Source organism: Carcharhinus amblyrhynchos, chromosome 8 (assembly GCF_965287045.1).
Source record: "Carcharhinus amblyrhynchos chromosome 8, sCarAmb.v2.hapA, whole genome shotgun sequence".
In the NCBI taxonomy this organism is placed as follows: domain Eukaryota; kingdom Metazoa; phylum Chordata; class Chondrichthyes; order Carcharhiniformes; family Carcharhinidae; genus Carcharhinus; species Carcharhinus amblyrhynchos.
The window spans coordinates 104,749,873-104,774,884 of record NC_137331.1 but is presented as its reverse complement, the minus strand read 5'-3'; positions in this window follow the sequence as shown (position 1 = coordinate 104,774,884).

The following is a 25,012-nucleotide window of genomic DNA, read 5'->3' as shown; positions in this document are numbered from 1 at the left end:
CAATTCGTTGTCCAAGTTTTTAAACTATCAGCTCTCAGCTTGCAAAACCAACACCTGTAAAAAGTCTGTTATTTTTTTCAAAATTTCCCAACCAGATGTCTTAATTTCCTACAATTAATATTTGAGTTCCTAAAACTAAATGTTATATTCTAAAATGTATGAATTATGAACTAAATATTTCCAAAAGCCTTCATGTTTGCCAGAGGATGCACCACAAGATCAGGCTGATGGATTTACTTCAGAATTTTGATATTGACCTTAAGTCCTGGGAGAAGTTCACCCAGGATTGCTGCACTTGGCACAATAAAAAAAAAGAAAGGGAGAAAGAAGCAGAGGGAAAATGCAAGTAGGGGGAATCCTGAGCCGGCAATTTGCCCAACACTTAATAGTCTGTATTACTGTGTTACTTGCAACAAAACCTGCTGAGGTACAGTGCTGACCGAGAGGCACTATACTCTTAACCCAGAAACTCACCTAATGGTCTGGTGTACCTGGTTTTGAATTCAGTAAACATATTTGGAATTAAGAGTCTACTGATAACCATGAAACCATTGTCACTTGTTGGAAAAACCCAAGGGGTTCACTAATTCCTTTAGGGAAGAAAAGCTGCCATCCTTACCTAGTCTGGCCTACATGTGATTCCAGAGCCACAACAATGTGGTTGACTCTAAACTGCCCTCTGAAATGGCCCAGCAAGCCACTCAATTCAAGGGCAACTAGGGATGGGCAATAAACACTGGCAAGCCAGTGACGTGCATGCCCCACAGATGGCAAGGCTAACATTTATTGACCAACTTCAATTGCCTTCAAGAATGTGGTGGCGAGCCACATTCTTGAAGCTTTGCAGATAATCCATGCTGATAGGAAGGGAGTTAGAAATGCAGCGGGACCTGGGGGTGCAAGTGCACAAGTCTTTGAAGGTGGCAGTACAAGTGGAGAATGTTGTGAAGAAAGCTTGTGATATGTTAGCCTTTATAGGAAGGGGTATAGAGTATAAGAGCTGGAGTCTAATGTTACAGTTGTATAGAATGTTGGGTCGGCCGCATTTGGAGTACTGTGTCAAGTTCTGGTCGCCTTACTACCGGGAGGACGTGGAGACTTTGGAGACAGTGCAGAGGAGGTTTACCAGGATGTTGCCTGGTATGAAAGAACTGGGTTATGAGGAAACATTGAGCAAATTGGGGCTGTTTTCCCTTGAAAGATGGCGACTGAAGGGGGATCTAATAGAGGTATATAAGATTATGAAGGGTATAGATAGAGTAAACAGTGGTAAGCTATTTCCTATGTTACAGACACACAGTACAAGGGGCCATGGGCTTAGGGTGATGGGGGAGATGTATAACACGGATATTAGAGGGGGGTTTTTCACACAGAGGGTAGTGGGGGTATGGAATGGTCTGCCAAGCAAGGTGGTGGAGGCAGGCACGCTGGAGTTGTTTAAGAGTTACTTAGACAGGCACACGAGTGGGTTGGAGATGGGAGGATATAGGAGATTGTTTTAAATAAGGTTCATTAGCATTGGGACGTCCCTGATAATGTAGAAGGATGTGGAATGATACTAATGTTTTCCTCTTTTAACTCACAGGTTTTAAGTCAGTCCGCCTTGTTGTCCAACAAGGGGCATACACGCGATGGGTCGTAGTAGGGCTGCTCTTGGATGTTCGAGAGTAGCCTAATGCTTCATGTCGTTAGTGTGTGCTTAAACTGGACCAGATGCTGGGCAACACAACAGCTCAGTGACTATCACTGTTTGCTGTGCAGGCACATGGATTTGGGCCAGTGTCTGTGGGAGTTTGCGCATTCTCCCCGTGCTTGCGTGGGTTTTCTCCGGGTGCTCCGGTTTCCTCCCACACCCCAAAGATGTGCTATTAGGCTGATTGGAGGTAATAAATTGTCCCTAAATTAGTTTCCCTCAGTGTGGAATGCCATAAGCATAGATAAGGGTCATGGGTGGAGGGGGGACTGGTAATGTTAAAATGGCGGTGCGGTCTCGTTGGGCCGAAGGGCCTGTTTCCCAGGCTGTTTTTGTTCTTCGTTCTTTGTTCTTTGAGTTCTGGGTTTTAGATCAAGCAACAATGAAAGAAAAGTGATTCTAGTGACTTTATTAATTCATTCACAGGAGGCGTGAGTCCCTAACCAGACCAGTATTTATTGGCCATCCCCAATTGCCCTTGAGAGGGTAGTGGTAAGTCATCTTCTTGAACCACTGCAGTCCATGGATGGAATTTAATGAGAAAAATGTTCAGCTGGTGTAAAAATGGGAGAGTTGCAGGTTCATTTCTGGTCAAGTCTGTACCCACAATCTAATGCATGAAAAAATGGGTCAGATTGTTTCGGGCTACTAAATGTGGTGGGAAGGGCTTAACACACCAAACAGCTCGCCCTAGCAGCAGAGGGAACGATTGCACATGTACAGAACTCTGTGGCTGTACATGTACGATTGCAATGGCAGAGGTATGACAGAGAGAGAGAGAGGGAGACTTCTGTCAGGCCTCTGCTGCTGAAGAAAGCCTCAACCCAATACCTGCCAACCCTTCAGAATTGCAGAAGCCCGTGGGCAATTGCGAGCCTCGCAATGCCTGGAAATATTTCCCGCAGACAAGTCATGCCTTTGTTCACCCCCCACCCCCAGCCACCATCTGTAGAGCAGCAGTAGGGGCCCCCTTCTCCAATCATCTGCAGAACGGCAGCCAGCCCCAATCTATCCCCCACTGACATAGGCAGAGTGTGCAGTGGCTCCCTCCTCCCTTCCTAATTGGGCTGCCTTGATCCTATCCCACATAGTCTCCTCTTCTGGCACCCCAACAGGCCCCATCTCCTTCAAGCCCTTCCCCCACAGGCCCCACCTCCTTTGGACCCTGCCCCTGTCACTGCCTGGTGAGCAATACCAAGATGCTTGAGGGCATTGTCCAAGGGGGACTACTGCCTGTCTTTGAGCTCCCAAGGTTGGGGGGGGGGGGGGGCACAATGGCCTCCAGTTCAACTGGCGGGGGCAATGCGATGGTTCCCAGTTCATGGGGAGCAGGCATTTTCCTCGCCAGAGAGAACCTCTCCCAGTTAGGCCAGAAAGCCAAGCGAACCGGGATGATTGAGCGCCTGGCTCTCATCACACGGAAATCATGATTTAAATAAATTTAAATAAATTATGCAACCAGAAATGGGCGAGAGGCTAACCGTGCCAGAAATCTGTTGCTGGTAAATCCGCAAGAGCTGAAAAATTGGATGTGATCCTGATTTCCATGAAGAGTAGGTACACCCACATTGCTGTTAGGGAGGGAGTTCCAGGATTTTGACCCAGCCAGAGCGAAGGATGCACCATCCCTACTTACCCATCTCATGCCTAACCTGTGATGCCCGCATCCTGTGAAAGATTAAAAAAGAAAGATCTTTGCAGATAACTGGAGAAGGAGGACCCTACTGCTACAGGATAACTTGTTGCACTCTGAGAATAAGCTCATCAAACTGAATTCAGATACAAGCGTATTTGGAAAATGTACCTTTAAGAAGCTACCTACTCCAATCTATTATAAATTGATATTATGTAAGGTAACCTAGCAACTAAGACTGATATATTTAAATTTAAAATACATTGCTTTTCATCAACAAATGGATATAATCACAAATCATTTGACTGCGCTTCATAATATTTATCCATGCTGCAGGTAGCTAATGAAGCGAGATGGGCAGGCAAATATAACAAGGTAGTTACACAAAATATGGGCTGCATTTGCGTCACACAGGCTAAGCTTGATAAAATGGCCAATTATCTGTACTTGTCAGTCTCCATGTTCCATGAATGGCCAGGAGATGTATTTAAAAAATATTTGACGATTAACTCAAAATAAAAATAATATTTGCATTTATCTAACGTTGTACATTGCATGGACAAAATTAAATGACATCCAGCATCAGTTATTCACAGAAAGCAGTGTGATGAGTCATCCAGTCAGTCTTGTTTTTCCCTTGCTTGTGTTGTTTAAGAGACAATTGTTGGATGGGATAACAGTGCTTTTCTTCGCTGGATAGTGCACGGCATCTACTGAACTCACCAAAACAAAACAATGGGATCTCAGCATATCCAAAAACATGAGAAGTTGAAGCAATGCAGAAATCCCTCAGAATTTCACTGAGCTTTTGATTCATTCACAGGATGTGGACATCACTGACAAGGCCAACACTTTTTGACCAATGCTATTTGCCCTTTGGGAAGTTGGTAGTGAGCCAAAATCTTGAAGCACTGCGAATATTCTGGTGTAGGTGCACCCAATGTGCTGTTAGGAAGGGAATTCCAGGATTTTGATCCAGCAATAGTGAAGGAACACTGATCTAGTTACTTTATTAATTCATTCACATGGATGCCAAGTTTTGAGTTGCGTGACCTGTTCAAAATCTATCCCGTTTAGCACGGTGTTAGTGCCATACAACAAAACAGTTGGCATCCTCAATGTGCCAGGTTTGGAGGTGAGGGGAGCTTCATTTCCATAAGAACTGTGCAGTGATCACTCTGACCAATACTGTCATGGACAGATGTATCTGTAACAGGAAGATTACTGAAGACTAGGTCAAGAAAGTTTTTCTTTTCTTGTTGGTTACACCCCTGCCACTGACTCAGTTGAACATGGAGAAGAATTGATTCATCAGCTGAAGGGCAGGGATGTTGTGGTAAGAGGTAAACAGCAAGAGATTTCCTTGCCAGGCCTGACCTGAGGCCATGAGACCACTTGGGACTTGGAGTCAATATTGACAACTTCCAGGGCAATTCTCCCCATCATCCCACCGCTTGCTGACCAGGGTTATGGATCAAGATTTGACTTCACTGGAGGGCACCAGGCATGCTGGTAAAATTCCAGCCAATACCTACCTTGACTCCTGCAGGCAATACCACACCATGGGGACTGTCTTGTTATCATAGAATCCCTACAATGCAGAAGGCGGTCATTTGGCCATCGAGACTGCACTGACAACAATTCTACCCAAGTCTTATCCTTGTAACCCTGCTGGTTCCCCCTGATACTAATCGACAATTTAGCATGGCCAATCCACCTAACCCATCTTCAGACAGTGGGAGGAAACCACAGCATCCAGAGGAAACCCACTCAGACACAGGGAGAACATGCAAACTCCGCACAGCAAGTGACCCAAACCAGGAATCGATCCCGGGTCCATGGCACTGTGAGGCAACAGTGCTAACCATTGTGCCATCGTGCCACTGCAGGAGGTATAGTACTCTACAAGCAGTGGTCACATTTTGAGGGATTGCAACTCCCATGCAAGGTGTAGTACAGACACAATCAATTAATATCTAGAAATCACTACACCATGTTTCCATTCCTCACAAACATTAGAACTTAACAGAAACTTGATTGGTTCTGTGACAGAGTGAATTGTGATATCTTTATTTCCAATTACTTATAATTATATATCATTCCGCTGAACACTGTATTTAAGTATTATCATCTTATTTGTTAAATTTCCATTCACCTGAAATGCATCAAAAACTAAAATTTTACTATTAATTTCCATGGATCATTGGCTGCCAAATGAGAGAACAACATTCTGATGTTTTTTTTTCTTTGTAAAAGGCTGCATTTCATACCTGAAGGAAGCCACCTTGTTGTCCAACATGGTCATCTCTGTCCAGCATTATATTCCACTGCCTGCTCTATCTTCTCCTCTCTCACCTACTGCTCCTGCTCCAATGAGCTGTTTCTGCCAAGGGCCTCATTGTCCTGAAGGGCCAAGTTATGGAGCACACTGTAGACCTCTGCAATGCCCAAGATCATAGCAAGTAACTATTACAGGGCTAACCTGTCCAGGCAAAGAGAGTCACCCTCTTTCATCTGTTGTTAAGCGAATGTGCTGTCCAGCTCTGCCAAATGGGGCATCACATCTCTTTAACCTATGCTTAATGCTATCTCCACTCACATTGTCTGCACCTTTAAGGCTTGAATAGCAGATTAGCTGTAAAGACTTGCATTCTAGTCAGTATTCTGTAAATTGTGTGTGCCTTTATATGCCCTGGTTGTGATCAGAACTCTCCACTGGCCTGAAGAAGGAACAGCGTTCCGAAAGCTAGTGGTGTTTACTACCAAATAAACCTGTTTGGACTTTAACCTGGTGTTGTGAGACTTCTTACTGTCATTAAGACTTTCAGTGATCAGTCAGTGAGATCGATCAACAGGCCTCAAAAAATCAACCAGAGGAATTTAGCACATAATCTAGACCACATTGAAAGTGCAACACATTGTTACACCTGTCATTGAACATGGGCCTTGTCAACTTGTGATGATTCAGGGCACTTCTTAAAGTTTAAGGTTTATTTATTAGTCACAAATAGGCTAACATTAACACTGCAATGAACTACTGTGCCTGCAAATTCACTTTCACCTTACACAATTGTAGCTCCTTTCTCAAGTAATGGGTCAGTTGTGAAGAACTTTGGATTGTCCTGATGTTTTCCTAAATGCAAATTATTTACTTCTTTGATATGCTTTGCCACTTATCGTGTCAATTATGAGAGCACAGTGGCTCAGTGGTAAGCGCTGAGTTCTCTTCCTGGCTTGGGTGACAGTCATGCTTTCCCAGTGCTGCGTGGGTTACCCCCCACAGTTCCAAAGACATGCTGGTAAGGTGCATTGGCCATGCTAAATTCTCCCTCAGTGTATCTGAACAGCTGCCAGAGTGTAGCGACTATGGGATTTTCACAGCAACTTCATTGGAGTGTTAATGTAAGCCTATCTGTGATTAATAAATAAATACTCTTTGATAAATTCTGGTTGCTTAGTCAGTTAGGTGACTTGGGTATGTTTTCTTTTAACTGGTTCATTTCCAAAATGTACCAGTCTGTTTGAATGGACCTTGGTGCCTATTTGCCCACTCCATTAAGCTGCTCATACGTGCCCACAACCGCTGACATTTTATTGTGTTTGCTGTTCCTCCAAATTTGGAATCATCTGGTACTCAACTGGAGATGAAATTAAACAATATAACAGAATAACTTCACTGTACAATTTTGCCAACCATTCAGAGCTCTGATGAAGGGTAGTCCAGACTCAAAACATTGGCTCTATTCTCTGTCCACAGATGCTGTCAGACCTGCTGAGGTTTTCCAGCATTTTCTGTTTTTGTTTCAGATTCCAGTATTTTCCTTTTGTTTCAATGATCTTTATTGTTTTGTCGTTAAAAAAATACCTAAAGGAAAAATACTGAGGTTGCCGGAAATCTGAAATAAAAACATAAAATGCTGCAACAGTTCAGCAGATCTGGCAGATGTTTCCAGTCCAATGTGGAGAGATCTGAAGTGGAGTCAAATTGGACTCAAATCACTGGTCTAAAAGCCAGAAATTCCCGCCTGACTGTCAGTGGGGTTCCACATTGTCTGCAACCCACCCGCTACAACTCCAGTGGTGGACGAGATGGGAGAATTTTGGCCATTAACTCTGTTTCTCTCTCCATAGATGCAGCCTTTTAAGAATTTTCCACCTTTTTCTCCATAACATTCCTACAGTGCAGAAAGAGGCCATTCAGCCCATCATGTCTGCACCGATTCTTTGACAGGGCATCTTACTCAGGCTCACTCTATCATATCCCCATTACCCAGCACACTTACCATTGCGAATCCACCTAATCTACACATCTTTGGACACTAAGGGACATGGCCAATCCACCTGACCTGTACATTTTTAGACTTTGGGAGGAAGCCGGAGCACCTGGAGCAAACCCATGCAGACATGGGGGGAACATACAAACTCCACACAGCCATCCAAGGTCAGTATTGAACCTGGGTCCTTGATGCTCTGAGGCAGCACTGCTAACCACTGTGCCTCCATGCCACCCTTCTTAAATGAAATAATAATGCTGTTGTAACTGAATCAAACAAGTTGTTCAATTAACAAGCTTCAGCTGAGAGTGACTGAGTTCACTCCTATTTCAGAAATGCAACTACACCCAATGGAAAAGAGCAGCTTTCAAAAACAAAACAAAATTATTCCACCCTTGAAGTTACAAAGCCAATGCTCAGAATGGACCAGGCAAACCCAAATCCATTCCTTGCTTGTTCCAAAAATCAAATTTAGAATCCAATTGAATCCAATTCAAGGTCTTCACAAGAGATCCAAGCTGACAAGATGTGGCATTGAACCCCATCTTGGGCTTGATCTGATGCTTAATCTTAGCCTGAAGGCCAAAAATTAGTTACAAGATTAAGTAGCTAATTTAGCTTGAAATTAGCTCTGAAATCAAGTTCAATACTTCCTTACTCCTCACGAATATTTTCTCCATAACATTCCTACAGTGTTATTTCTTGAATCTTCCTGTTTTCCCACCCAACTTTATGGCACTCTCGCTAAGCCAAACAGCACTTTTTGTTTTCATTACAGAAGAGCACTTCCCATAATATATATTTTGGTTAGTAGAAATGATGTTAAACTAAGAAGGCCCAAAGTTCAATCTCTGGTCTGAGTTACCATAAAGTGTGGTTGTGAGAACATGAGATGAGGATAATACTAATCTTGGATGCAATGCTACTCTTGGTCAAATAGTCTGCTAATATCTATGGTTTGCATTTATACTTGAAACGTGCCACTTGTGGGAGATGTTGGAGGGTTGCCAATAACAAGGCTTTTACCCCAGAGTCAGTCAGCAAGAACAAAATTATAGGATTGTTGCAGCAGAGAAGGAGGCTATTCAGCCCATCATGCCTGTATAGGCACTCTGAATGAGCATTTTGCCTAGTGACATTCTCCTACCTTCTCCCTATGACCCTGCCTCTTTATTTTCAAATAATCATCTAATTCCTTCTTGAATGCCTGAATTATAACTGCCTCCATCATACTCTCAGGTAGTGCATTCCAGACCCTAACCAGTCATTGTATGAAAAAACTTCTTCTTATATTACTTTTGTTTTATTTGTGTCCTCTGTTTCTTGATCCTCCTGACAATGCAAACAGGTTCTCCTTCGCTACCCTGTCCAGATTCCTCATAAATTTGAGTGCTTCAATTAAATTTCTTCTCAGCCTTCTTTTCTCCAAGGAGAAAGAGATCCAACTTATCCAATCTATCCATTTAACCGAGGTTTCTCATCCCTGGAATCATTCTTGTAAACCTCTTCTGTAATCCCTCTAATGCCTTCAAATCCTTCCTAAAATGCAATGGCTAGAACTATATGCAGTATTCCAGCTGAGGTCTAACTAGTGTCTTATACAAGCTCAACATAGCCTCCTTTCTCTTCTACTGTATCGGTGGCACACTGGCACATGGGTGGCATGGTGGCACAGTGGTTAGCATTGCTGCCTCACAGTGCCAGGGACCTGCCTTTGATTCCTGGCTTGGGCCATTGTCTGTGTGGAGTTTGCACATTCTTCCCAAGTCTGCGTAGGTTTCCTCTGGGTGCTCTGGTTTCCTCCCACAGTCCAAAGATGTGTGGGTTAGGTGTATTGGCCTTGCCAAATTGCCCCTTAGTGTCCCAGGATGTGTAGGTTAGAGGGATTAGTGGGGTAAATAATCATGGTTCAGGGGCTGGATGAGATTGTTATTAGTGCAGTCTCGATGGGCCGAATGGCCTCCTTCTATGACTTATATGCTCCCTTTAAGCCTAGGATACTGTACACTTTATTAACTGCTTTCTGGCCCATCCTGCCACCTATAATGACACATATACACCCAGCTATTTCTTCTCCTGCACTCTTTTAAGTGCTGTGCCCTTTACTGTTTCTCCATGTCCTCCTACTGAAGGAAAGATGAGAGGCACATTAGAATAAAATTCAGTTATTCACTTGATTTGCATTCAGTACATTTTATCCACTCTTTCCTTGAATAAAAATAAAGTTTATAAAAAAGACTGCATTAAAAAGTATAAAAAGCCAAGCAGCAAGGTTTAGCTTTTGTTGCAAGACAGCCCCTATTTTTAATCAAGCATAATTAAACAACTCATTTCTCTCCAAAGTCATTTTTGATGTTTGTTGAGTAATTGCTAGCTGTCAAACCCATCAGTTCCAATAGATTATTCCCATGAATATTTATCAAATCCAACGCCTTAATATAAAATTGATGTTAGAACTGTTTAAAAAAAAGAGCTGCGATACATAATTTTAAGCCTGCAGAAAATGACGGGGCAATATCTTTCTAAACATCTGTTGATGTCAGAACTGTGTAGAATTTTAAAAGAAATCGCTGAAAACTTTCATTTTGAAAATGAGTGAAAGCATAAGGAAACGGAATTTAATAAGTTGTGACAAGGTCTTTTGCATTCTATGAGAAGAAGGAACTTCCCACGCCTAAGTCTGAGTTTTGTTTAAAAATAATTAGATCGGACTTGCGCTTTTGCTGGTGACTCAATGAGATACATTTATTTTGCCTCTTACATTGAATTTTTCTGTATATATTTTCCATGTGCGTTTTTGAGTTCATCAAGATGGGTTCTATAGTTGATGCTGGAGAATAGTCATCATTGCATCAAGTCTGGGAGGAACTCCTCAGTTGACTATCTGATTCGATTTGGTTTATTATTGTCACTTGTATTAACATACAGTGAAAAGTATGGTCCCTTGCGTGCTATACAGACAAAACAAACCGTTCATAGAGAAGGAAATGAGACAGTGCAGAATGTAGTGTTACAGTCATAGCTAGGGTATAGAGAAAGGTCAACTTAATGCAAGGTAAGTCCATTCAGAAGTCTGACAGCAGCAGGGAAGAAGCTGTTCTTGAGTCAGTTGGTACGTGACCTCAGACTGTTGTATCTGTTTCCTGATGGAAGAAGATGGAAGAGAGAATGTCCAGGGTGTGTGGAGGCCTTAATTATGCTGGCTGCTTTACCGAGACAGCTTTTCCGAGAAGTGTAGACAGAGTAAATGGATGGGAGGCTGGTTTGTGTGATGGATTGGGCTACATTCATGACCTTTTGCAGTTCCTTTGGATGGGAGGCTGGTTTGTATGATGCATTGAGCTACATTCATGACTTTTGTAGTTTCTTGCGGTCTTAGGCAGAGCAGGAGCCATACCAAACTGTGATACAACCAGAAAGAATGCTTTCTATGGTGCATCTATAAAAGCTGGTGAGAGACATAGCTGACATGCCACATTTCCTCAGTCTTCTGAGAAAGTAGAGGCTTGGTGGGCTTTCCTAACTATAGTGTTGGCATGTACTGGTATGCAGTGAAAAATATTGTTTCTTGAGCACTATACAGGCAAAATATGCCATTCATAGAGTGCATAGGGGAGAGCGAAAGGAGAGGGTCCAGAATTCAGTGTTGCAGCCACAAGTAAGGTGAAAAAGGTCAGCTTTATATATGATGCATCCATTCAAAAGTCTGATAGCAGGGAAGAAGCTGTTCTTGAATCTGTTGGCAAGTCTTCTCAGACTTGTGTAACTTTTTCCAGATGGAAGAAGGTACAAAAGTGAATGTCCAGGATTCATGGAGTCCTTGATTATGCTGTCTCTTTTCAGAGGCAGTGGGAAGTATAGACAGGGTCAATGGATGAGAGGCTGATTTGCGTGATGGACTGGGCTTTGTGTATACTGGATATACTGGCACTGGAGGGGGTGCAGAGGAGATTCAGTAAGTTAATTCCGGAGTTGAGAGGGTTGGCTTCTGAGGAGAGACTGAGTAGACTGGGGCTATACTCATTGGAATTCAGAAGAATGAGGGGAGATCTTATAGAAACATACAAGATTATGAAGGGAATAGGTAAGGTAGGAGCAGGGAAATTGCTTCCATTGGCGGGTGAAACAGGAACTAGGGGGCATGGCCCAAAATAAGGGGAAGCAGATTTAGGATTGAGTTGAAGAGCAACTTCTTCACACAAAGGATTGTGAATCTGTGGAATTCCCTGCCCAGTGAAGCAGTTGAGGCTATGTCATTGAATGTTTTTAAGGCAAGGATAGATATATTTTTGAACAGTAAAGGAAATAAGGTTTCTGGTGAGTGGGTGGGTAAGTGGAGCTGAGTCCACAAAAAGATCAGCCATGATCTTATTGAATGGTGGATTAGGCTCGAGGGGCCAGATGGCCGACTCCTGTTCCTAGTTCTTAGGTTCTCATGTGATATACCACAGATGTGGAAAGCTATGTAAATGCAAATTATTTTCTCCATTTCATAAGTTTCACTACACATTGCTTCTCAGAGAGCAAACATCCTGTGTAAGGTAATCATGGGTGTACTGATGACCTTCTTTCAACTGGCATTGGATCATTTCTTTTTTTGTTCTCCTGCTACAGTTTTCCCAGTCATTTTGAGGATAAGCCCATTGTTCTGTGTCAACAATAAAACAATGGAGTCTCTTTATTCAAAGTCTTCTACTTTGGGTAGCAAGGTTGTAATACCTAGCCCCTTGGGGGGGAGGGGTGGGTGAACTTCTGGAGGGTCATGTGACCCATTTGTCCAATGGATAACTAGCGCATGGGATCACCTGAGCAGAGATGTCTCTGAATGGGCAGAAAGCATTCTGAAGGGAGAGGGTGAGCAGCCAGACATCATGGTGCATATTGGTACTAATGACATAGGTAGGAAGGGTGATGAGGTCCTGCAGCAGTAGTTTAGGGAGTTAGGTAGAAAAGGAATGAGCCTTCCACACATCTGACAAAGGAACACCATTTCTGAAAGCTTGTGGGATTTGTATCAAATAAACTGGTTGGATTTAAACCTGGTGTTGTGAGACTTCTTATTATAGGGGAGGTCTTAGAGGATTGGAGAGTAGCCAGTGATGTTCCTTTGTTTAAGAAGGGTAGCAAGAATAATCCAGGCAATTACAGGCCGGTGAGCCTCATGTCAGTGGTAGCAAAATTATTGGAGAGGATTCTTCGAGACAGGGTTTACTCCCAGTTGGAAATAAGTGGACATATTAGTGAGAGGCAACATGATTTTATGAAGGGAAGGTTGTGTCTCGCTAACTTGATTGAGTTCTTCGAGGAAGTGACAATGATGGTAGGGCAATGGATGTTGTCTACATGAACTTCAGTAAAGCCTTTGACAAAGTCTCTCATGGCAAACTGGCACAGAAGTTGAAGTCGCTTTGGGTCAGAAGTGAGCTGGCAGGGTGGATACAGAACTGGTTCAGTAACAGGAGACAGAGGATAGCAATGGAAAGGTACATTTATGAATGGAGGGCTGTGACAAATGGCATTCCTCAGGGATCAGTGCTGAGGCCTTTGCTGTTTCTAATGTATATAAATATTTGGTGGGAAATGTAACTACTTTGATTAGTACGATTGCGAATGCGACAAAGGTTAGTGGATTTGCGGATAGCGATGAGAACCATCACAGGATACAAGATATAGATTGGATGGAGACTTGGGCAGAGGGATGGCAGATGGAGTTTAATCCAAACAAATGTGAGGTAATGGAATTTGGAAGGTCTAATAAAGATAGGAAATATAGAGTAAATGGCAGAACCCTTAAGAGTATTGATAGGCAGAGGGATCTGGATGTACAGATACACAGGTCACTGAAAGTGGCAATGCAGGTGGTGAATGTAGTCAAGAAAGCATATAGCATGCTTGCCTTTATTGGCTGGGCCATTGAGTTTAAAAATTGGCCAGTCATGTTGTAAATTTATAGAACCTTAGTTAGGCCGCATTTGGAATATAGTGTTCAATTCTGATTGCCACACCACCAGAAGGATGTGGAGGCTTTGGAGCAGGTACAGAAAAGATTTATCAGGATGTTGCCTGATATGGAGGGCATTAGCTATGAGGAGAGGTTGGAGAAACTTGGTTTGTTCTCATTGGAACTAAGAGGTTGAAGGGCAGGGACAGAATGGATAGTTAGAAGATTTTTCCAGGGGTGGAAGAGTCAATTACTAGGGGGCATAGGTTTAAAAGGGAAAAGTTTTAAAAGAGAAGTACAAGGCAAGTTTTTACACAGAGAGTGGTGGGTGCTGGGAACTCGGGAAGCGGGCTATGATAGTGACTTTTAAGGGGCATCTTGACAAATACATGAATAGGATGGGAATGGAAGGATCTGGTCCTTATAGGGTAGGGGGGGTTTTAGTTCAGTCGGGCCCCATGTTTGATGCAGGCTTGGAGGGCCAAAGGGCCTGTTCCTGTGCTGAAATTTTCTTTGTTCTTTGTTCCTTGTTCAGAAGGCATGACTGGAGGCACTGAATCTGCATCTCTCTGTAAATAGCTGTTTTATTAATAAACATTTATAGTTCACTCATGATAAGTGGAACCAAGTTATTACAGGGGTTATTTGGGGCCAGAGGAGGTTATTGCCCCTACCCTTTTGAGAGTTGCTGCAGGTCGAGGTAAGTATTCACATTTCTGATCAGGAGTCAAAACCCATGAATTCTCAGTGGTGACAGTGGGTGAGCTAATATCTTGAGGAAGAATGGCAGAGGATCCTTGGGGAAGAGGACTTGTATTACCTTTAAGCACATGAGAGTGGCAATGGGAAACCACCCAAAATATTAGACTAACGTGGAATACGAGGATTGTCTCATGAGTAAAGGTTGGACAGGCTTGGCTTGTGTCTGCTAGAGTTTAGAAGAGCAAGAGGAAATTTGTTTGAAACATATAGCATGTTGGGGGGGTCTGGACAGGGTAGACGTGGAGAGGATGTTTCCTCTTGCGATTGAATCTAGAACTTCAGGCCACCGTTTAGAAATAAGGGGTGCATCCATTTAAGACAGGGATGAGGAAAATTGTTTTTCCTTCAGTAGTCAGTGAGTCTTTACGACTCAAAAGGCAGTGGAAGCAAAGACTTTTAAGGCAGACTGGATACATTCTTGATAAGTAAGGGATTGAAAAGGTATGGGGGGAAATGTGGAGTTGTGGCCACAATCAGATTAGCCATTATCTAATGGCAGAGTAGGCTCGAGGGCAGCAGGGTGGCACAGTTTTCAGCATTGCTGCCTCACAGTGCCAGAGACCCAGGTTCAATTCCTGGCTTGGGTCACTGTCTGTGCGGAGTCTGCACGTTCTCTCCGTGTCTGCCTGGGTTTCCTCCGGGTGCTCCGATTTCCTCCCACAGTCTGAAAGATGTGTTGGTTAGGTGCGTTGGCCATGCTAAATTCTCCCTCGGTGTACCCAAACAGGCACCGGAGTATGGCGGCTAGGGGATTTTCACAGGAACTTCATTGCAGTGTTACTTTAAGCCAACTTCTGACACTAATAAATAAATAAACGTAGGGACCGAGTGGCTTGCTCCTGCTCCTAATTTGTATGCTTGTATTAATTTCTCCAGCCATATTGCTTATTGCTCATTGAGGTTGAAATTAGGAGACTCTTAAAAGCACTGGAAGAGAAAAATGCAGGACCACAAGGTGTGGAAAAGAGGGCAGGTCATCATTGCTACACTGTTCTGTGAGAGACAAATGTCAATGTTCCCTGCTCCTGGAATGTCATCTTTGACAATGACACCATTGGCTCCAAGGTCATTCAAAGATAAGCATGAATAAGTTAGATGGTCCTTGTTGACTGCTACTTATTACAAACTAAAGGAAACAATATTTAAGGCTGGGGGTGGTGGTGAGGGGTGTGGGGGGGCTGTCCATGAATTAAATTGTGTTGAGCTAGTTTTGTCCTAGTGACTATTTTAGGAGGGGAAGAAATTTGTTTTGATTTGATTTGGTTTATTATTGTCACATGTAATGGATACGGTAATTCTTGTGTGCATTACAGCCAAAGCAAACCATTCATAGAACACGTTGGGGAGAAGGAAAGGAGTGAATGCAGAATATAGTATTACAGTCATAGATAGGGTGCAGAGAAAGGTCAGCTTAATATATTGTAGGTTCATTCAAAAGTCATTTTTTTATTTATTTGTGGGACATGGGCTTCACTAGCTAGCCAGCATTAATGCCATTCCCAGTTGCCTGAGGGCAGTTGAGAGTCAGCTATGTTGCTGTAGCTCTGCAGTCGCATGTAAGATGGTAAATTTTCTTCCCGAAAGGACATTAGTGAACCAGATGGGTTTTTCTGACAATCAACAATGGTTCTATGGTCATCAATGGATTCCTAATTCCAGATTTTTTTTTGTTGTATTCAAATTCCTCCATCTGCCGTAGTGGGATTTGAACCTGGGTCCCCAGAACATTAGCTGAGTTTCTGGGTTATTAGTTTAGTGATAATATCACCAGGCCGTTGCCTTCCCAGGCAGCAGGGAAGAAGCTGCTCTTGAGTTGGTTGGTACGTGATCTCAGACTTTTGTATCTTTTTCCCAACGGAAGAAGGTGGAAAAGAGTATTTGTTCCACTAATGCTTCGGAAATAAAATGACTTCACCTTCTGACAGCTAATCTATATGCCTGTCCTAACACAGAGGGGGAGTTTTTGCTCTGTTTCCCAGTTATCTTTTTAATGGAGATTTCCAGTTTCCCTAAAGTTTAATTTCCACCATATCCAAAGAGAGTTTAAATTTTAAAATGATTCATTAACATCTGATTAAATATTTAACAATAAATTAGAGTTTGATTTCAGTATTTAATATTAATTAGTGTTTGATTTCGGTATTTAATATTAATCTGCATCCTTTTCCTGATTGGTTTTATATTCTCTGCATGCATAAAATTTTCACTTAAAGACCCTATGCTGTGGGTTGAATTTTAACATGAAATAAGGGTGGGTTTGGTTTGGTGGGTTTTAAAGTCCCAGGAATCTGTTTCCCTGATCCAAGCTCATCTGTAAACCACCGACTTCTGACTTTAATTGAGTCTGGCCCCCACCTGATCCATGGAAAGCTACTTAAAATATGATAAAAAGAACAAAGAACAAAGAAGAACAAAGAAAGGTACAACATAGGAATAAGCCCTTCAGCCCATCAAGCCTGCACCGGCAAAGATCACCTTTCTAAACTAAAGACCTTCTGCCTCTACGCAGTCCATATCCCTCAGTTCCCTGTCTATACATGCATTTGTCAAGATGCCTCTTAAATGTTGCTGCTGTACCTGCTTCTACCACCTCCTCTGGCAGTGCATTCCAGGCAATTACTACACTTAGTGTTAAAAAAACCTACTTTTCACATCTCCTTTAGACTTCCTCCCTTTTACCTTAAACTTATGTCCTCCAGTAACTGAAATTTCTACCTTGGGAAAAAGGCTCCGACTATCCAATCTATCCATTTCTCTTGTCATCTTGTAAACTTCAATATATTCGCCCCTCAGCCTCCAACTTTCAAGTGAAAACAAACTAAGTTTGTCCAATCTCTCCCCATAGCCATTACCCTCCAAACCAGGTAACATCCTGGTGAACCTCTTCACCAAAGCGTCCTCATCCTTCTGGTAGTGTGGCACCCAGAACTGTACACAATATTCCAAACTTAGCTACAATATAGCTGCAACATGACTTGTTAATTTTTATACTCTATGCCCCGACTGATGAAGGCAAGCATGACATATGCCTTCTTCACTGTCTTATCTTCTTGTTTGCCAATTTCAGGGAACTGTGGACCTCATGGCCATTCTGCTTTTGAAATGTAGTTACTGTTCACTGTGTTTCTTAAGGTGGCACAGTGGCACATTGGTTAGCACTGCTGCCTCACAGTGCCAGGAGCCCCGGTTCGATTCCTGACTTGGGTCCCTGCCTGCGTGGAGTTTGCTCCAGGTGCTCCGATTTCTCCCCCGTGGTCTGAAATACATGCTGGTTAAATGCACTGGCCACACTAATTCTCCCTCAGTATACCTGAATAGGCGCTGAGGTGTGGCGTCTTGGGGATTTTCACAGTAACTTCATTGCGGTATTAATGTAAGCCTACTTCTGACACTAATAAATAAATTTTAAAAAATGGTACAAAGGATAAACTTTTGGGAACATCAGAATTAACAGTTCAGGAGTAGGAAGAATCATAGAATCCTTACAGTGCAGAAAGAGGCCTTTCGGCCCAACGAGCCTGCAATGACAACAATCCCACCTATGTCCTATCCCCATAACCCCCCCTTATTTATCCTGTTACTCATCCTGACACTAAAGGGCAATTTATTATCACCATTCAACATAACCTGCACATCTTTGGATTGGGATAGGAAACTGGAGCACCCGGAGGAAATCCACACAGACATGGGGAGAACGTGCAAACTCCACACAGTCACTTGAGGCCAAAATTGAACACAGGTTCCTGGTGCTGTGAGGCAGCACTGCTAAACATTGTGCCGCCATGCCACTATTGTAGGTGATACTCTTTTTATGAATTAATAGATAAGAATGAAACAAGACGCATATAGTCCCACCCACGTGGTCAATAGTGGAGAGGTGTTGGTAGACAATAGTATGATCAACTACATCAAAGGATGCAAGTAGGTTGAGAAGGACAATAAGGGAAAGTTTATCATTGTCACTGTCACGAAAGATTCATGTCATTTGGAACACCCCCCTTAAAATCTCACAAACATACCTGAAGATGATTAAATTAATTCAGTCCACTGGAGATAGCAACATCATAATGCAACATAAATTGTTGATGAATTTTCACACTTCAAGACACTTATTGCAAGAGTTGTGGGGTACACTGAATGTGTTATAAGACTGAGCCTTATCTTCCCCAGAGTTGTGGATTTTTCTGACAATGTAATGAATACAATTGTCCCACCACATTAATAAATGCAACTACCATCTTTATTAATGGGCTCACAAGGGATGCAGTATCAGATCATAACATTAACACATTCAAAACCCTCAAATTTATTCAGTCATTTATTCCTGTCAGCTGGAGTCCTTTTAATAACCTGTGATAAACTGCTCGGGATGAAAGGGCAGCAGTAGACGACTGGCTGATGATGATGTTAATGCAGTTGAAATGTGCTTGCTGGGAACTTACCTCTCTGTTCGGCCTATTCAGAGTGTGCCTCAACAGGCCCCTTTATGACTGAGGCCCAAACTAAGGAGCGATTATTGTGTCACAACTTGTCGGTGATAGGCATTTGAAAGCTGGCAGAGTAAGTCAACCCTGCTACTGTTCGTGGGTGTCTGTATGCGTGTGGGTATGAATAGATTCTTCACTTTGGACAAAGGTTGTTTTTTTTTAGTGTAGAATGACCCGTGAAAAACATTAAATGAAAGAGAATGGTTTTCAGGAGAAACTTAACTATGAGAGGTAGTGAGGGTTGCTCATATTTAATTGATCTATTGTCAGGTGGTCTCACATACTAATTTTAGAAAGAGTTATTAAGGTTTTTTTTCCAAACAAGCTAACCACTCTTCGGTAGAGAAGCTTCCCCTATATTCTTCGTACAATTTATCAGTGACTATTTTATTTTAATGCCCTTGGTTTTGGATTCGTCACAGAGGAAATGTTGAAGCAGGTTTGGTGTCGGAACCTGTATGGGCGGCATGGTGGCACAGTGGTTAACACTGCTGCCTCACAGTGCTAGGGACCCGTTTTGATCCCTAGCTTGGGTCCCCGTCTGCGCAGAGTCTGTCCATTCTCCCCATGTCTGCATGGTTTTTTTTTCCAGGTGCTCCAGTTTCCTCCCACATTCAGAATAATGTGCTGATTAGGTGCATTGGCCATGCTAAATTCTCCCTCAGTGTATCCGAACAGGAGTCAGAGTGTGGCGACGAGGAGATTTTCACAGTAACTTCACTGCAATGTTAATGTGAGCCTACTTGTGATACAAATAAATAAACTTAAACTTGATAATGGAAAGGTCTGATCACAGTAGATAAGAAATCTTTACTTCTTTTATTTGACTTCTGGCACTTATGAAGTATATTCGTTTGGAAACTTAACAGGTTTTGATGCCAGTAATACATCATTGCTTTTGGGTGTGTGGCAAACAGATCCAGATCCAATAACAGCAACATCATTATCTTTTATTTTTGTAGCACCTTTAACATAATAAAACATCACTAAGCATTTCACAGAAGCATCATCAAAGACTGAGCCACATGAGGAGATATTAGGTCAGGTGACCATAAGCTTGGACAAAGAGGCGGGTTACAAAGAGAGGAAAGTGAGGTAGAGAGAGACAGGGAGGTGTAGGAAGAGTATTCCAGATCTTGGGGGCGAGACAAGTGAAGAGCGATTAAATCAGGGATGATAGAGCGATTAAATCAAGAATGCTCAAAAGAATTGGAGGAATGAAGAGCTGGAAGGTTGTGGTTCTGGAGAAAATTGAGATTGGGAGGGGCAAAGCCATTAAGGGAACATTGGAACGTAGTAACATAGGGACAGGAGTAGGCCATTCAGCCTGTTCTGCCATTCAATGAGATCATGGCTGATCTGTGGCCTAACTCCCTATATCTGTCTTTGGCCCAATATCCCTCAATACCTTTGCTTTACAATAACTTATCTATCTCAGATTTAAAAATAACAACTGGTCTAGCATCAACTGCATTTGCGGAAGAGAGTTCCAAACCTCTACCACATTCTTGTGTGTAGAAGTGCTTCCTAACATCTCTCCTGAATGGTCTGGCCCTAACTTTTAGGCAATGTCCCCTAGCTCCAGAATCTCCAACTAGTGGAAATGGTTTATCTTTATCTATTCTGTTGTTTCCTGCTGTCTTCTAGGCTTTGATCAGGTCACCCTTTAACCTTCTGAATTCTAGTGAAATCAGGTCTAATTTGTATAATGTCTCCTCATAATTAAACCCCTGAAGTCCAGGTATCATTCAAGTACCACAACATGTCATGCTGTACCTCTAAATCTATGCTGTACTTCCTCCAAGGCCAATATATCCTTCGTATGGTGCCCAGATCTGTTGAAAGTGCTCCAAGCAGGGGTTAACCAGGATTTTGTATGGCTGCAGCTTCCAGTACTCTAGATATAAAGGCCAGCATTCCATTAGCCTCTTGATTATTTTCTGCACCCGTGCATGACATTTTAAACCCTGAAGTTTCTTTGAACATATATTGTCTTTAACTTCATGGAGATTTGAAAGCAATGATGAAAAGTTTAAAGTCAAGACGTTCCTTAACCATACCCCATTGTACAGTTAAGGAGCTTGGTTGAAAAACTATGCTGTACTGACCTATTACTACCTTCTGAATGGGAACAGAGTTGTACATGCACATGATAATGCTAAGTACTATGACATGTCGTACTATATCTCTAAGGTACATATCTTCACTATACTACAGGTCGACAATCAAATACTGGACCGTGCAACAGTTTAAGGTTTTATTTATAGTGTCACAAGTAGACTTACATTAACACTGCAATGAAGTTACTGTGAAAATCCCTCAGCCTGTTGGGTACACTGAGAGAGGATTTAGCATGGCCATGGCATGTATCTAACCAGCACGTCCCTTGGACTGTGGGAGGAAACCAGACCAGCCAGAGAAAACTCACACAGAACACGGGGAGAATGTGCAAACTCCACACAGACTGTGACCCAAGCTGGGAATCGAACCTGAGTCCCTGGAGTTGTGAGGCAGCAGTGCTAATCACTATGCCACTGGACCGCATCATAGATTATCACTATACTATTATATTATATGGATTTACATCTAAATATGTCACTGTGTAACACAGTCACATAGCCCCACAGTAGAAGTACTGGCCAGAGATTTATGGTAATCAAGGAAATTCTGCCATCAGAATAGAAGGTGGGTGGATGAATGGCAAAATTGCTCCCACAGGACTGTGGGACCAATTTTAAGGTAGTGGCTAAGTAAGAGTCTGCTCCAAGGGCCACCATCTGATAGAGATGGCCAGTGTTGAAGCTGTAGAGAGAAGGAGAGGGCATCTCCATCATTGCCTCGAAGTGCCTGGCCACCTGCTTACACAGCTGGTTCTATAGAATATAAGGACAGTTGTACATATGAGAAAAATTGACGTGGTCCACTGAACAGTCCTTTGACAGAACTGAGCAAATATGCAAAGAGTACTGTACTGGTAATTACTGTAGGTTTAATTGCCTGTGAAAGGATTTTCTTCTAATAAAGCTGGAAAGTGGTGACAAGCATTTATTGAAATGCATAGGTCATCTCAGTCAGAGTGAGAGGAGAAAGTGGAAAGACACAAGACAAGTTTTAACATAAAAAGGAGGACAGTAGAACGTGGATGGGAGAATCCATCACAACAAAGAAAAAAACAGCGAAGCTCTATAAACCATAGATATCAATAATTTATACTGGACTCGACTTAAAGAGTGTCAGAGGAAATATGAGAAATGTTCATGTCAGGTTGAAAGAGGGGCTGGAGAGGTGAACCAAAGTAAAGCCTGATTGACACTCCTGGAAACGCGGGAATAGCACCATAGAGTTTCATCGTTAAACAGAACAGAAGGAAGCCATGATGTGGAGATTCTGGCATTGGACTGGGGTAAGCACAGTAAGAAGGCTCACAACACCAGGTTAAAGTCCAACAGGTTTATTTGGGATCTCTCTTTTTGCTTTTGGAGCACTGCTCCTTTGTTAGGTGAGTGGAGAGGTAGGTTTCACAAACACGGCATATATAGACAAAGACACAATTGCAAGATAATTCCAAATAAACCTGTTGGACTTTAACCTGGTGTTATGAGACTTCTTCGTGAGCACAGAAGGAAGGCATGCTGTCTTTCACTCTACCTGGTCTTTGGTGGAACTTTCCAAATAATCCCATTCCCTTGTTCCTTCCCTACAACATTGTAATTCTTTTCTCTTCAAGTATTTTTCCAATTCTGTTTCAAACATTATAGTTAAACTTGCTTCCACCATCCTTTCAGACAGTACATTTCAAATCATACCAGCTCGCTGTGTAAGACAAAAAGTTTTCTTGTGTCACCTCTGGTTTTTAAAGTTAATTTATTAATCACAAGTAAGGCTCACATGATGATGATTTGATGACTGGTTTGGCAAACCAGTCTCTCAGTTGAAGTTCCGTCTTCCCAGTAGAAGGAATCACCATGTTGGCAGTGGGCACAGTGCATACACTGGAGGAAGTATAACCAAATCATAGTTTTACCTGGTGGCATATTGGTACTGTCGTTGGACTAGTCATGATGTGGAGATGCCGGCATTGGGCTGGGGTAAACACAGTAAGAAGTCTGACAACACCAGGTTTAAGTCCAACCGAATCCAAGCTATCAAATAAATCGGTTGGACTTAAACCTGGTGTTGTCAGACTTCTTACTGTGTTGGATTAGTAATCCAGAGACTCAGGTAATGTTGTGTGGATCAGGTTCAAATCCCACAACAGCAGAAGGTCAGAATTTGAATTCAATAAAAATCTGAAAGTAAAAGTCTAATGATGACCACAAGACCATTGTTGTAAAAACCCACCTGGTGCAAAAACACAACAAAAAATGTAACTCAACCATGGCTAGCAAAAGAAATTAAGACTCATATCAAATCCAAAGAAGAGGCCCAGCCTAGAAAAAGTTACTAGAAAAAGTAGCAAGCTGGAGGATTGAGGACAGTTTAGAATTCAGCAAAGGAGGACAAAGAGATTGATTGAGACAGGGAAAATAGAACATAAGGGAAAACTTGCAAGCAACATAAAAGTTGACAGATAAAGCTTCTACAAGTATGTAACAAGAAAAATATCAATGAAGATCCTTACAGTGTGAAAGGGGAGAATTTATAATAGAGAACAAGGAAATGGCAATGCGATTAAATGGCTACTTGAATTCTGCCTTCACAGAAGAATGATGTGGGAATGCCGGCGTTGGACTGGCGTAAACACAGTAAAAAGTCTGACAACACCAGGTTTTAGTCCAACCGATTTATTTGATAATACAAGCTTTCGAGGGGACTGCCTCTTCGTCAGGTGAATGGAGAGTTCTGGCCTCAGACAGAGCATATAAAGCACAGGCAGTTTAGAGATTACTGATTAGAATGCGTATCCTTACACCTAACCTGCTGTTCAAGACCTGAAGTGGCTGACAATGTGAGTGGAAGGAGCACTGATCACAGGTTACAGAGATGTGTATTGTCTCCAGGCAGTAGAGTAAGTGAGGTTTTGCAAACCCAGGCAAGTCACGGGGGTTACAGATAGTACCACATTGGGGAGACCATGCAGACGCTACGACAACGGATGAATGAACATCGTTCGACAATCACCAGGCAAGACTATTCCCTTCCTGTTGGCGAACACTTCAGTGGTCACGGGCATTCAGCCTCTGACCTTCGGGTAAGCATTCTCCAAGGCGGCCTTCACGACACACGACAGCGCAGAGCCGCTGAACAGAGACTGATAGCCAAGTTCCGCACACATGAGGACAGTCTCAACAGGGATCTTGGGTTCATGTCACACTATCTGTAACCCCCGTGACTTGCCTGGGTTTGCAAAACCCCACTTACTCTACTGCCTGGAGACAATACACATCTCTGTAACCTGTGATCAGTGCTCCTTCCACTCACATTGTCAGCCACTTCAGGTCTTGAACAGCAGGCTAGGTGTAAGGATACGCATTCTAATCAGTAATCTCTAAACTGTCTGTGCTTTATATGCTCTGTCTGTGGCCAGAACTCTCCATTCACCTGACAAAGAGGCAGTCCCCTCGAAAGCTTGTGAGTATTATCAAATAAATCGGTTGGACTAAAACCTGGTGTTGTCAGACTTTTTACTGTGTTCACAGAAGAAGGCATAAATAAATTTTCAGAAATGCATGGAGAGTGTCTGGTAAGAAGATAGAATTGAAGGAAATTAGTATTAATAAAAATAGTGCTGGGGAAATTAATGGGATTGACAACTGATAATCTATGTCCCAGGAAGCTAAAAGAGATATCCATGGAATACTGGATACATTGGATATCATTTTCCAAGAATTTGTAGATTCTGGAACAGTCCCTGCAGATTGGAGATTGGCAAATGTCACCTCACTATTTAAAAAAGGGAGAAAACAGGGAATTAGTCTAACATCAGTAGTAGGGATATGCTAATCTATTATAAAGGATGTCATCACAGGAAACTTAGAAAATATCAACAGGATCAAACAAAGTCAACATGATGGCTATGTACTGCCACCCCCACTGCCCTCAGCTGATGAATCCGTACACTACCATGTGGAACATTACTCGGAGGAATCACTGAAGGTGGCAAGGGCTCAGAATGTATTCTGCTTGGGGAACATCAATACCCATCACCAGGAGTGTCCCATTGCCACTACTACTACTGAGCTGGCTGAGTCCCTAAAAAACATGGCTGTGAGACCACTGTAA